This window comes from Fukomys damarensis, unplaced genomic scaffold, assembly GCF_012274545.1.
Source record: "Fukomys damarensis isolate Sample0158 unplaced genomic scaffold, DMR_v1.0_HiC HiC_scaffold_13, whole genome shotgun sequence".
NCBI lineage: Eukaryota > Metazoa > Chordata > Mammalia > Rodentia > Bathyergidae > Fukomys > Fukomys damarensis.
In genome coordinates, this window is record NW_022900925.1 from 28,925,263 (window position 1) to 28,938,561 (window position 13,299).

Here is a 13,299-nt window from a genome sequence, read left to right on the forward strand (position 1 = left end):
ATATATGGAAGAAAAATCACTCAAGGTACCCAGAAATGAAGGGTAACTTAGAATTACCATCTGTTCACTCTGTAGGTTTGGCTTCTACCTCATCTTTTGACTGAAAATTCTCTTTCAAGGTTCCAGTGACATTCTCATCCCACATAAAGAAGGCTCCTTTTACTTCCTGACACCTTGTTCTTCTGGAAATAATCTTTCTGTAGTGTCTCATATACTATTTCCTTCTTCTTCTCTCCTTCCTGAAATCTTCCAAGCTTTGTCATTGGCTTCTGTCAGTCGTAGGATGTGGGGTTTGTGCCTGACCTGTTCAGTACTCTTCTGTCCTGACATTCCCAAGGTGGATGCTCATTCATGGTTAAATTATCTAAGTTGTAATGCCCTATTTTGCTGTGGGACCATGTTATTTTATAACATTTTCCATTGGTTGTAAAACCATGGGTAGGAGAGATGTATCATGCATCACGGGTAAAACATGTCTTAACTGTTTACACATGCAGGATTTTAGTCAAGTTGCAATGAAGCAGGAGCTTAAGGAGTTGAAGTCACATGGAAAACCAGGCCTCTGTTTTTCTAAATTTAATGGTGACGAACTAGAGGTTGGGATATATATGCTGTATAACACTTCTGTACTTCAAAATCAGTGCAAACCATCTCCTAATCCTGCTGTTCCTCTTGAGTCATTCATTCATTGGCTTTGGAGCTAGCTGTCCCGGATTTCTCTGCTCCTCCTCCTTGTGTCCCTGAGGATCTGGCTTGCTTTCCTGACTCTCTTGAAATTGCTGTTCTTCTAGTGCATGAATACTCAGCACCAACCTCTTTTTCAGACATCTTGCCACCTTTGGCCTCTTCCTACTTTTTGCAGCCTTCTTTGCCTTCTGTCTTGGTTCACACACTGCTTTTCCTACCTTTCACCACCACTTTCTAGGGTTTTTCTGGTTCCTGTTCTCTTTTCCGTTTGTTGTGATGGTCACTGGAGGCTTTTTTGTTTGTTTGTTTGTTTGTTTTTGGCTCTTTTTTTCACTCTGTGTACTTTGTCCTTGGTGTTGACCTTAGCTTTTTTTTTTTTTTTCATATCAGGGATCTAACTCAGGTCCTTGCTCTTGTGAGGCAGGTGGTAGAACCACTGAGCTAAATCCCTGGTCCTGACCTTATCTTTTATAGCTTCAACTATGAGTCTTAAAGCTAGGTCTAGCCTCTCTTATGAGTTCTAACTGCCTCCTATAAATCTCCTCCTGAGTGTTTCTCCCTCAGTTTGAATGTTTCTTATGTACCTTTCTCTGCCAAAAGACTGTTTTCTTAGTGTTAGCTAATCACAATTCCATATATCCAATCATCCAACCAATACTCTCCCGGTATCTTTTCTTCTTCTTTCCCCAATTCTATGCAATCATTTGATCACTAAACCCAGCAGTTTCCACTTCTAAAATGGCTCTAGTTAGTTCTCCTTTTCTTTTTTTTCCCATTAAGTTTATTGATACATGTAAAGCAAACAATGCATTTATCATTGGGATCTTGTACCTTTACATGATATGTCTTGGTTCTTATTTTTCCCCATACCCCAGCCCTCCCTTCACCCCCTTCACCCTTCCCTATTTATAAAGACTTTGTTTCCATTTTTTCCTTTTTTCATATTTTTTCTTTTTCATCTCTCACTGTAATACCCCTGGAATAGATTTTCATAATCATAAGCAACAACTTTGCAATAGCTTCCTAATTGATTTTTTCAGCTTGTCTCATCTTTACATATAATCTTCTTACTGTAACCTGAATTATTGTTTAAAATTCAGATCTAATTATATTACTTCTTTATCTAAAATCTTTCTGCAGTGTCTAGTTGCTTTGAGAATAGAATGAAGTTTTAATAAAGCTTTTAAGGAGCCTAATTTCCGGTCCCAAGATTACACTACTGTCCTCATCTCCTGCCATTTGCCAGAAAAAATCTTTGCTCTATAAATCCCCGTTATGTGATTATCATGATTATTTTTTACTTTTCTGCCTCTGTGTCTTTAGCTCATCTTCCAATCTTTGCCTAGAGAAACTCTAGTAATCCTTTAAGATCTAGCCAAGTCAACTCTAAATTCCTGAGGAACAATTAATTAAATACACCTGTTTTTGTTCATGCACAGTCCTTTACTCATATAAAACCTAGATTTATTACACTGTATTATGTTTTATGTTATGTGTCTTTTTCTTTTGTTAAGTTGTGAGAAACTTGAGAATAGGAGGAATGTCATTCATTATTTCCTCCGTGGTGCTGTACATGTATTTGATTGAATGTGTCTGTGTACACACAGGCTTGTGCGCACACATATGTATAACTCCAGACATGACTACACTTTTTCCTCCCAGTACTGTATATCTGTTTTATTGTATGCATATGTGTACACACACACACAGACACACACATACACTATCATATACTCAGAGCATATATTTTTTTCTTCTCTCTGGTACTGTATATACTATATATATATTTTGTACACATACACACATGTATAATCCGAGAAGAGACTGCAACACTTTATCCAACACAGATATTTTTTCCATGTATATCTTCCAAAGTCTCTCTCTTTTGAAGCTCTCAGGTATGGTATAAAATGTAATTAGAATCAAATGATTAAAATTAAGTATTACCTATTAAATCAGGCCTACATCGCCTTACAAATACATATTCTAAAGTGTAAATGCTAAATAAATGTAAATGCTACACATGTAAAGTTTAAAAAAATATCTTATTCTGCCTTGGAGCTACAAACTCTCTTAAACTGGGGGCAATTTGTAATCAGAATAAGGTTGCATCTGATTCTAGCTAAAGAAAAAAAAGGAACAATTAAGGGAGTTATTACAAATAAAACAAAAAACAAAAAGAGAAGCAAATGTGCAAGGATATCTAGGAAGAGCAAAGAATGAAGGAAAATTCTAGAAGCAAAAATATCCTTGGTTACTCTTGAGGCATACATGACGGATTGGTGTGCAGGAGGTCCAGGTGGGAGGTTCAGATTAAAAGACTCTCGACTCAGAATTCAAGATGACTTTCTAAGCTAAAGGATGAGTTAAGGATCAGTGGGGATAATACCAAATGATTTGGCAAGTGGTTAATGAGAAGTTGTTCAAAGATACAATGTTATAAAATTTCTAAAGAAGCCCCAGATCAATTTTGAATAAAAACTGTTCTTGTTCTATTAAAATGTTCTACAAAATGCATTTCAGGTGGACAAAGAAGACCTGATTTCTTGGAAAAATAGAAGCAGATTTGTTAGGAGAAATGGTTCTGTTTGGGGAGTTAATAGAGAATTTTATACAATTAAGTCTAATTAGATCTTATAACACATCTGAATTTCAGTGGGAAAGGGATTAGTGAACAAATTACACTGGAGGGGAAAATTCCCCTCATTGGAGCATCGGAGTGGCCAACCTCTTCTGGGGTAAATAACAGTGTTTCCCATATATGTATTTCCAAATTGGTGGACCCTTTAGCAGGAAGCCACACCAAGATGCAGGTGGCTTGTGGTCACTTAAAGAATGAGGAGGGACGTGGTGTAAACAGGAGTCACTTTGAGAACACCGGGGATTTCTAAGAAAGCAACTTTGCATGCTCTTCCTGGAAACTTGTTCATTGGTAAACATTTAATATTAAAGGCCTGAGAAAATAACTTATAAACCTACTTTAAATCCCTGATGGGTTGGGGAGGTGTGTATGTGAACTTTAAAACTGCATAAGGTTTGTAATTTTAAGATAAATATCAGAGAAACTATTTCTACTTGTTTGGGAAATAGAAGCAGGGTTTAATTGTACAGTGGCTCCTAGCAGTTAAAAATTAGCAAGAAGAGTAACAGACGTATTTCTTATTAATATTCCTTAAGTTTTGCATTAATACTCCTTAAAAGTTTGCTCTGGCTCAGAATGTGATTCATTGTATATCAAATGACCAAATATTTCAAATGGGAAGCTTTGTCATTTTAACCAATACTTCATTTCAAATCTAAAATTTAAAAATATAGAATCGTGGGGAGTGCTCTATTTTGATTATGGGTTGTCTCCTTTGAAACTCATGTTGAAATTTAGTTCCCAGTGTAACAGGGTTGCAAACTGGTAGGGCTTTTAGGAGATGATTAGGTTGTGAGAAGGGAGTAACACGAGGCATATTCCTTATTAATAATATTAATTAATATTGTGGTGCCATGTACTTGGGATTCCCAGACTCCAGAACCATGAGCCAAAATAAATCTCTTTGCTTTATAAGTTTTTCAGTTTCAGATATTTGACTATAGCACCAGAAAATGGACCGAGACAGGCAGGAAAGTTCTAGTTTCACTCTACTATCACCTGGTGGCAGCTGTTTAAAGCACAGTGTAGAAATTTAAGAAGAAAAAGAGCACCTGACATTCTGACTGTGTTAAGTGAAGTCTCTAAAGTGATGGGAAATGCCACTGAATCAGTGACAAAAGTAGCCAATTTTATGACCTGAAGGGTTTGGGTGCATGATCAGAGAACATCATCTAAACTCATGTGAATTTCAAGCTTCATGGTGCAAGAAGACTAAGTGATTCATACAGCCTCCTGTAGCAGGTAACACTCAAGTCTCAGGCCAGCTTTTTGAGGGGTGAAGACTATACAAAAATAAAAGCATAAAGAAACAGCAGTGCAAGAATGTATTTTCAAGAAGAATATTGAATAAACTTCTCTTCAATTGATTAAAAAAAACCCCCATAAAACCTCCTATACTGTGAAGTTTTGAAAGTCTCAAATGCCTCACAGCCCAATTATTTTGGCCTGTCCACTTAGTCTCATCAGTCACTTGACCTCAGAATCATTGCTTATGTTTTTCTCCCTTAACATATGTACTGATGTCTAAAAGCTGCACCTTCTTTTGAATTCATCTGGTTCAGTTTCTCCCTTACTGTAGCTTTCCCTAACTTTCCAGTGGAAGCATCCTTGCTAGTTTTCTTGTAGCAATTTTTATATCTCTTATATTGTACTTGTTTCATTGTTTTTCATTTTTGCTTTAAAGAGATTTTTCTCTTTTATGGTTTATAAGCTCTTTGAGAACAGAGACCATGCCTGATTAATACCACTTCTCAAAGGACCTTATCTTAATCCATAGTACAGTGTAAGTGGCTCTATAAATATTGGGTGAGTTGAGTACTTGGTTCTTAAATTGGAATATGTAAATCCTAAGGTAGAAGAAATCTGATGCTGTTACATGGATAATAAGAAAACTGTTAGAATAGAGAAATTCAAAAAGAATGGGAGTTGCTTGTGCTGCTCAGTTAGGAGTTGAGATAGTGAATAATGTGTGGCTTCCACCATCTGGCATCCTGGACTCTTGTCCATACTACCTCTCAGAAACAAACAGACAAACAACAAGTGTATTTCCTATCCACTCTTCAATGGAACCAAACCAGCTTTCTCACTGGTTACACTCACCCTGGCGCCTGAGCTATAATGGATGGAATTTGGCTAGACTGCCTAGCCCAGGACCAGAGCATTATGAAATCGTCCTCAGATCTATCCAAATGTGCAGTTTCTAACCTTTCAGACCAGCCATAGCACAAGAGGAAGAGGAAGGGAGGAGAGGACATGCTGAGACATCAAGACAGAGAGCAAAAGTCGTTTTTAGAGACGAGAAGAGGGGTCTTGCTGCGACACAAACCTGCTCAACACTTGTGAGTTTTACACCGAGAACCTGAACACTCTGAAGCTGGGAATTTTAACTTTGGCAAAATACGAGGTTGGGGCTGCTTACATTTTTTTTTTTTTTAATTCCCTTGGTAGTCCCAGGAGCAGGGGCATGCATTACTTTCAAACAAGAATCTTTATTGTTTGAATAGCACACAGTCACCCAGTTAATTAGAAAAACATTTTTTCCCAAATTAAATTTCCCTAGAAAAACAATGATTTAAATTAAGGGCAAAAGGCTTTTTTTTGGACACTAGGTCTTCTTGTACCTACCATTTCTAGAAATTTAAAAGCTAAGTTAGAATTGGAGGACGTATTCATTTATTTATTGTTAGTTTCTACCATCCATGAAAATACTATTAGCCTTTCTGTGTATTTCTGTACTCTCTACATGCAGATGCAGTTAGGGAGGAGATATATCGAAATTTTCAGGTTTTTAAAAATGTACATAAGTTACTGAACCACTTCCTCCTTCTTCTTTTCTTCCCCTCCCCTCTCTGTCCTTTCCCTTGTCCTTCTCTTTCTCCTGCCCTTCTTTGTTGCAGTTATGGAGATTAAACCAGGGGCATTCACACTGACCTACATCCCCAGCCCTGTTTCTTTTATTAACTTTTTATTTTGAGATAAGATCTTGCTAAGTCACTATATTGCCCAGATTGGTTTTGAACTTGCAGTCCTCCTATCCTACCTCAACCTCCCCAAGTTCTGAGATTACAGGAATGTGCTACTAGTTGATGGCTCATACCTAAATTCATTTTTTTTCTTGATCTTGGATTTCTGAATGAAAGTGCTACTTTTTTTATTCTTACTACTCATGTTAGTTTACTGTCTCTATGCCTGGCATGAAGTATTTGTTGAATGAATGCTAGTCTGCTGGAAGCCCAGAAGCTGCCAGTTCACGTCTTCCATGATATCCCTAGAGCTTCACCTCTCATGCCCTACTTTAGACACTTAGCTAAAGTACTTTCAGACAAAACTTTCTTTTTTTTTGCAGTTTGGGAATGAGAGTCTGAATAGTCTGTGCTGGTGGAGATACTGGAACCATAAATCAACCTCAGACCCCAGGTCACACAAAGATCATTATTTTCTTTACCTTAGGAATATACATACATACATTCATATATATATATCCCTTCATAGATTTACTGATTTTCTTAGAATTTTAAACCAAGCTGAGAAAGTCTCAGAATGATTACAGAGCAGAGTACAAAATCCACTCATATCACATCTAAGACCGTGTGTTGTAATAATAGTGTTGCTTTCAGAGGCAGCACACACAGGGAGGTAGAGGAAGGCACAGCTTGCCTCGAACCCACCTTTGGATGGAACACGTGAAGCCGGGCGCAGGAGCTGATCCACATCAACTGTTAAAATTTCGCGAATTTTGTCAGCTCAGCCATCACTAAAAGTTAAATTCTATAATGTGAAGTTAAATAAACTATACCAAAACCAGACAGCATATACTTGAAACTCATCGCTTCCTATTTTACCGTTGTTTGTGCCCTTGAGATTACTGCCATCTACTTTAGCTGTGTGGCGGAAAGGACACAGGATGATGCATCACCAACACATTTCTCTTCCATCTCTGCTCAGGGACATCACGTTGGAATTTTGAAATTGACCATTGTAGGAATATTTACACCGCAGAAACTAGCGGATGCTGTAAATCACAACTTGATTTATTACTTGGTGGACTGTCTAGAGCAAATGTCAGTAGACTACAGTTCTTTAAGCCAGCCAGTATTTCTGCTAGCATGGAAGCAAACAGTTTTAGCTGGGACTCATTGTTAATATACTTTGTTATTATGTACAGTGATATTTTATTATGCATTATTATTGTGTTATTATATATTCTTGATGATCTGGTGTTCAGAATAGGCAGTTTTAGGACACCATGCGCTGAAAATAGGCACCTAGTTCGCTAAGTCAGATAAACATTTTACTTTTTCTCTCTCCTTGGAACGTAGCTGCATCTTTGAGCTGTAAGATACTCAGATTTTCATTTATTTAGGTTATTTTTGTTGTGTTATTTTAGAAGAAACTGTTGTTATAATGTTTGTGAAAGAAGTCTAAGCTTTTTAAGGACTCTAATGGATGTAACTGAACAGCAGCAGGGACTCAAAGAGAATGACAATTAGAGAGCTGCAGGCCTAGCTGCTGGCTCATCCCTCCTCTCAAGAGAAGCAGCAGCAGGTCTGCTCTTCCTGGGAGGAGAGTTCTTTACAAGCAGCTTCCTGGGAGTCTGGAATTATTGTGTTTGTTTTTAGAAGAGCAATTGCACTGCTGCCTGCAGGGAGTGTGACCTGGCAAGTTATTTTACATTGCTCAAGGATAAGGAGAAAAGAGAGCCCAGGATCAGCTGTCTGACTTACACACACAAGACGTGTGGCCAATTCACAGCTTTCTGTATCCTGGTGAGCTCTCCTGGAATTAAAATAACCAGCCACTGGGGAAAAAGCAAACATATCCCAACTGTCCCATCAGATGATGAGCTTCTACTGAGAGAGATGTATTCTGTTTGACTTTTCTTTCTCCACGCTATCCATTTGAAACATCCATATTTCTCCCTTACAGTTGTTAAGAAACTAATCAAACTCCCCAAGGACAGAATCCATGCCATGTTGATCTTTGGACATTTACCCCATTTTTCCTTGTAAAGTATGGCATCTGGGCTCAAATCTACTGGGTTTGACTTACGTTTTTTATTCGGAGTGTGTGTGTGTGTGTGTGTGTGTGTGTGCGTGTTTGCGCGTGTGTGCGTGTGCGCGTGTGTGCAATCTTGTCCCATTTTTGTAGCTCCTACATAATTTCACTTTGTACCTTTTGGCCTGCACTGCCCCTTTCCCCCTTGATGTCTGTGGTAATCACCATTCTTGCTTTTTCCTAAGTTTTTGACTAATTTTTCAGGTTTCATGTACAAAAGGAAGCTGAGGTCGAGGTTATTTTACTTAGCATAACATTCTCTAGGTTCACCCAGGTTGTGGCAAATGATGATGTTAGATTATTGATCAGTTAGGTTGCAGGGCTATAGGGAGGCAAATGGCTGCTGGCCTTAAGTATCTTATGGTTTAATAGTATGGTCCATTTTTACAGAAGAAGACAGGAAATGGAATCAGATCAGGTCCATCTTAGACCAAAGTTCTTTCTCCGTTACGATGCTTGTCTCATCTCCTCTTGTGGAAAACCTACTCAAACGAGCCTCCTTTAGCTTTAGGTTATCCTCTCTGATCTGCTAGAATAATTTTATGATCATCCTTTCTGGCATCAGTACTCTCTACTTCATTCTATTTATGCATATGTATTTTCAGTTCAACCTCCCAATACAGTTCCAAATGATGTCCATATAGTTATTAAACTCCATTACGTATCATCATCCTTACCCAAGTCACCATCATTTAACATTCATACTCCTGTACCCTATAATGATTTAACAGCTAACTACCCTCTGCCTCCATGCATACGTCCACCAGTCTACTGAAGCCAGAACACTCTTCTCAAAGCAGATTCATATCATACCTTCCTCCATAGACACCTTGTTTTGGTTCCCTGATTCCCTTAGAATAATGTTCAGTTTTCTCAACAGGTTATAACATGAGCTAGCAAATTGAGATTTTCTGACCAAATCTAGCCTACTTTTGTAAAACCTGTAAGTCAAGAATGATTTTACACTGAAAACAAAATCACACTGTTTCAAAATATGTAAAAATTACATGACATTTGGGGCCAGGGATTTAGCTAAGTGGCATCACTCCTGCCTCGAAGCACAAATAAAGCCTTATTAAAAGGCAACCCAGCTCATTTGCTTACATACTATCTCAGTGGAAGAGTTGCAATAGAGACTGTATAGCCTGCAAAGGCAGAAATATTTGCTATCTGATCTTTAAGAGAAACATTTGCTGACCCTGTAACGTTCCATGGTCTGGCTCTTGTCTGCCTCGCCATATCCCTGTCCTTCCAGTCTGCCCATTTTGCTTCATCTAAATTTTCTTGTTCTCAAATTTACCAAGTTATTCCTACCAAACTGATCCCTCCTTTAATTACAGCATATTATCTTATTTTTGCATTTGTCACTATCTACAGTTGTCATATTTATTAGTTTACTTATTAACCTCAGATAATGAATATTCCGTTGGTTCTTGTTATTTTATTTTCCATTGTCCCTGGGGCCTAAAAAGAGGTGGTACACACTGTAGGATTTCAAACATTTATGAAAAATGAAATATTCATCTTTTCTGAAAGTTCTTCAGGGCATACCGTGTTTGCCTCTCTTTTGTATCTCAGGGTTTCAAAAATGGCTGTTGAATGAACAAAATGCCAGTCACTTTCCCATCATCTTGGGACAAAATGAAAAAAAAAAATTGTTGCTAGCTGGGCTCCAAGGCATAAAACACTGCCACATCTACCCTCCACTGTTTGAGGTCATATTTTAAGGAGAGGTCAGCATAATGGTTCCAGAGTATGGTGGCTGTGGGAACATCTGGGGTCCCTCTGAGGGTTATTTTTAGTTGATACCAGTAGACCTGGCTTTTCTGACAATGACAAGGAATCATCAGTAAAGGGTGGGGTCAGCAGTTTTTCCTGAGAAAATTGCTCCAGTTATTTCTTAGAAAGTTATGTTACTTTTTAAAACACATGTCACAAAAATGAAAGGTAAGGAGAAAATCCTGAATAAAAACTTAAAATGGTTTATAGGTAACTAACACTTATGGGTCTTTGGAGGACGCTGGGTAGCTTATCATGGATATTTACTAGGAAATTGTTCTTGTAAACATTTCAGTTAATCCTCTTAACAATATTTTCCTCAGTTTACAGATGAGGAAACTCAGAATCAGTTTTCAAATGACTAGCTTGAATCCACGATGTTCATCAATGTAGATTTTGGATTTGAACCCCTCTCTGTCTTGCTGTACTCCCAAGTCCATGTGGGGAAAAAGTGATAAATGGATTAACAGCCATGTTGAGATCTTCTTGGCTAGAAAAAAACCTCCAACTGTGAACAATTTACAGGAAGTATTTGCTGTACTGGACTTCTGCTTTGTGAACTTGCAGGTGCCTCTGTCCCTTTCCCCCAAAGGCCAGGGTTGTTTCTAACACTGTGATTTCCTTGTTATAGCTTTATAACAGAGACCACCTAGCAGAACAAGGGGTTGTACTGATGGCAGGGACTGTGAGTTTCATGAGGGTGTTCCATATTTTCATGGTAGCTACATGTGGTGATGGTGGCCAACATAAGTACTGATAAAAAAAAAAACAAACGTAGCAATGTACACAGTTACAGAAGACTCATGGAGGTTGCTGGCCCATAACCTGAGCCTGGTTCGTGTTATGTAACCTTACAAATGCCAACTCTTCCTTCACTACTGCCCTCCAGCAGCCTGCTCTGAGCACTCCTCATATTCAGAGAGGCTCAGATCTTTTTCCACCTGTTTTCCTCTCCTCTGGCTAGAGACATGTAGGCTTAGACAAATGATAAAACAGGAAAAATCAACTGTAGAGCAGAAGCAGTCACCAAGGATCTAAAGGAATTTGTGGGAGAATATAGAAGTAAATAGGAAAGAACCAGACCACCTTGGGAGCAGCCTGCCGCTGTCTTCCTTCCCTACCTCCCTAAGTGGAATGTGTTGTTTGGGGCTCTTTTCTTCTGTATTTGCTTTCACATTCTACCGTAAATTACTCAACAAGGTGCCTTTTTGATCCTGAAAAATCCAATCTTCAGATTTTCCCATCAAGGCCAGAAGAAGCCTTCCACAGCTTCCAAGGGAGACAAAAATCTTTGTTTTCTGTTTTCAGGCTCAACCTAATTTCTGTGTGGATATCAGACTGGCTGATGTTAAAGCACGAATCTTATTGTGTTCACATGGGGTTTCTTTTCTTGGGAGTGTCAGAATGGCTTTAAGGGATCAAAGAAAATCTTTCACATTATAAGCAACATGCATGTATTTTGTTTTCAGAGCTCTTTGAAGGGTTAAGCATCACCATGTACAATGTATATCCTAACAGGAACTATTTGAAGGCCCTCATTCCTTTCTTGGGGTAGTGCTGAGATTATTTTCATTACATTTGTGGCCTTTGGTTTCTTCATTTCTATTTATATGGGATGTCTCCTAAATTCTCAACATTCACAGAACAAATTTGAATGAATAATGTAGACCTAAAATGTATAATATTGAGTATTTTTGAACTTCTCCATTTAACTGGCAGATTAGCCATTGCATGTCTTTTGTTTTGGGCCATGACAGCAACTGGCATATAGTAGATGGCCAATAAAATTGTCCTTAATCAATGCAATAGTTCATTCAATAGAGAAGACTTAGTCAGAGTTTTAGATGAAAAGGAAAAACAAAGCTATTTTGCACACATTCAAATGAGATCACCATTGTGTGGAGACAGAGAGAGGTGTTCTTTGAAAAGTCTTTATTGTAAGATGAACAAGGTGGGACAGGAAAGAGTAATTAAATAAGTAATAAAATCTTGAGAGTAGAGTACTTGACATAGAAAGAACTCTGCAATTTAATACATATAATAGATTCTAAATAAATAAAGATAACTGAGTTTATTGAATTTTGTATCTGTTGGTCTGGTACCCAATCCCAGCTAAATGCTGGAATATTTGTGATGAATCAAATACAACTTGAAATCTAGTGCTGATTGGCTGATTTAACCAACAACCCACTAGGGACCAAACAGTGGAAAGTGCTGGGCATGTAAATATGAAAAAAGCTTGCTTCTTCTTGCCCTCAAGACAAGTACGGTCCAGTAGAAGAGACAGACAAGTCAATGCAAGATTAAAATGCAATCTGATGAGTGCTATGAAAGAAGCAGTTGGGAGGGCAGGACTCTTAGTCTGAAGAAATGTTGGTTAGTGACCCCTTCTGTGTTGAAAGGCTCCTAGCAGAACCCTGACTGGTGACGGTATTCTAGGCAGAGGTGGCTGTGTGTGAAAGGCACAGAATCGTGGAGAGGTCAGGAAATTACTAGGTAATTATGAGAAGCGGAAGAATATGTGAAGTGAGATAAGAGCATGACTTTAACCAGAAATAAAATGGGAACTCAGTGTCATGTTAAACGGATCAGCATTATTTGAAGGATTTTGGAGGTACTGAAAATGTGGGCCATAACATGAGCAGATTTTCATTTTAGGAAGATCTCTTTTGTTGCTTGCATGAGAAAAACCGGTGAGAGGCAAGGCTCTACACCCAGCAAAGGCCAAAAGGGTACTAGTTCTGTGATGCGGGCCAGCATTATCTCCACCTTCATGGGAGGAGGAAATGGCCTGATTTCCTCTTACCCCCTCAAATCAGCTTTTCCTACCCCTTGAGGCATCTGGGAACCAAATTTTTCTGTAAATATAAATATTTGGTACTGCAAACTCTCACAGGCATGGGGGTGAATCTCAAAGATCAACTGCTTTTTAAAATTTTTTTTTTTTTTTATTGAGTTTATTGGTACATTTAGGGATACAGTACAGTTACATTCATTGTTGGGATCATGTACCTTTACATGGCAAGTCTTGATTCTCATTTTTTCCCCTTACCTCTGCCCTCCCTTCACCCCCTCCTCCCCTCCCCATCTACAAACACTTTATTTTCATCTTTTCATTCTCTCACATTTTTTTCTTT

At 38.3% G+C, this 13,299-nt stretch overlaps 1 protein-coding gene across 1 annotated transcript in view; it reads right to left on the minus strand.

Annotated features, from left to right (window-relative positions):
• The window catches only part of Ankfn1 (ankyrin repeat and fibronectin type III domain containing 1), a 449,198-nt gene that overhangs the window by 74,980 nt on the left and 360,919 nt on the right, over positions 1 to 13,299 (minus strand). The gene's annotated exons all lie outside the window — the stretch shown is intronic.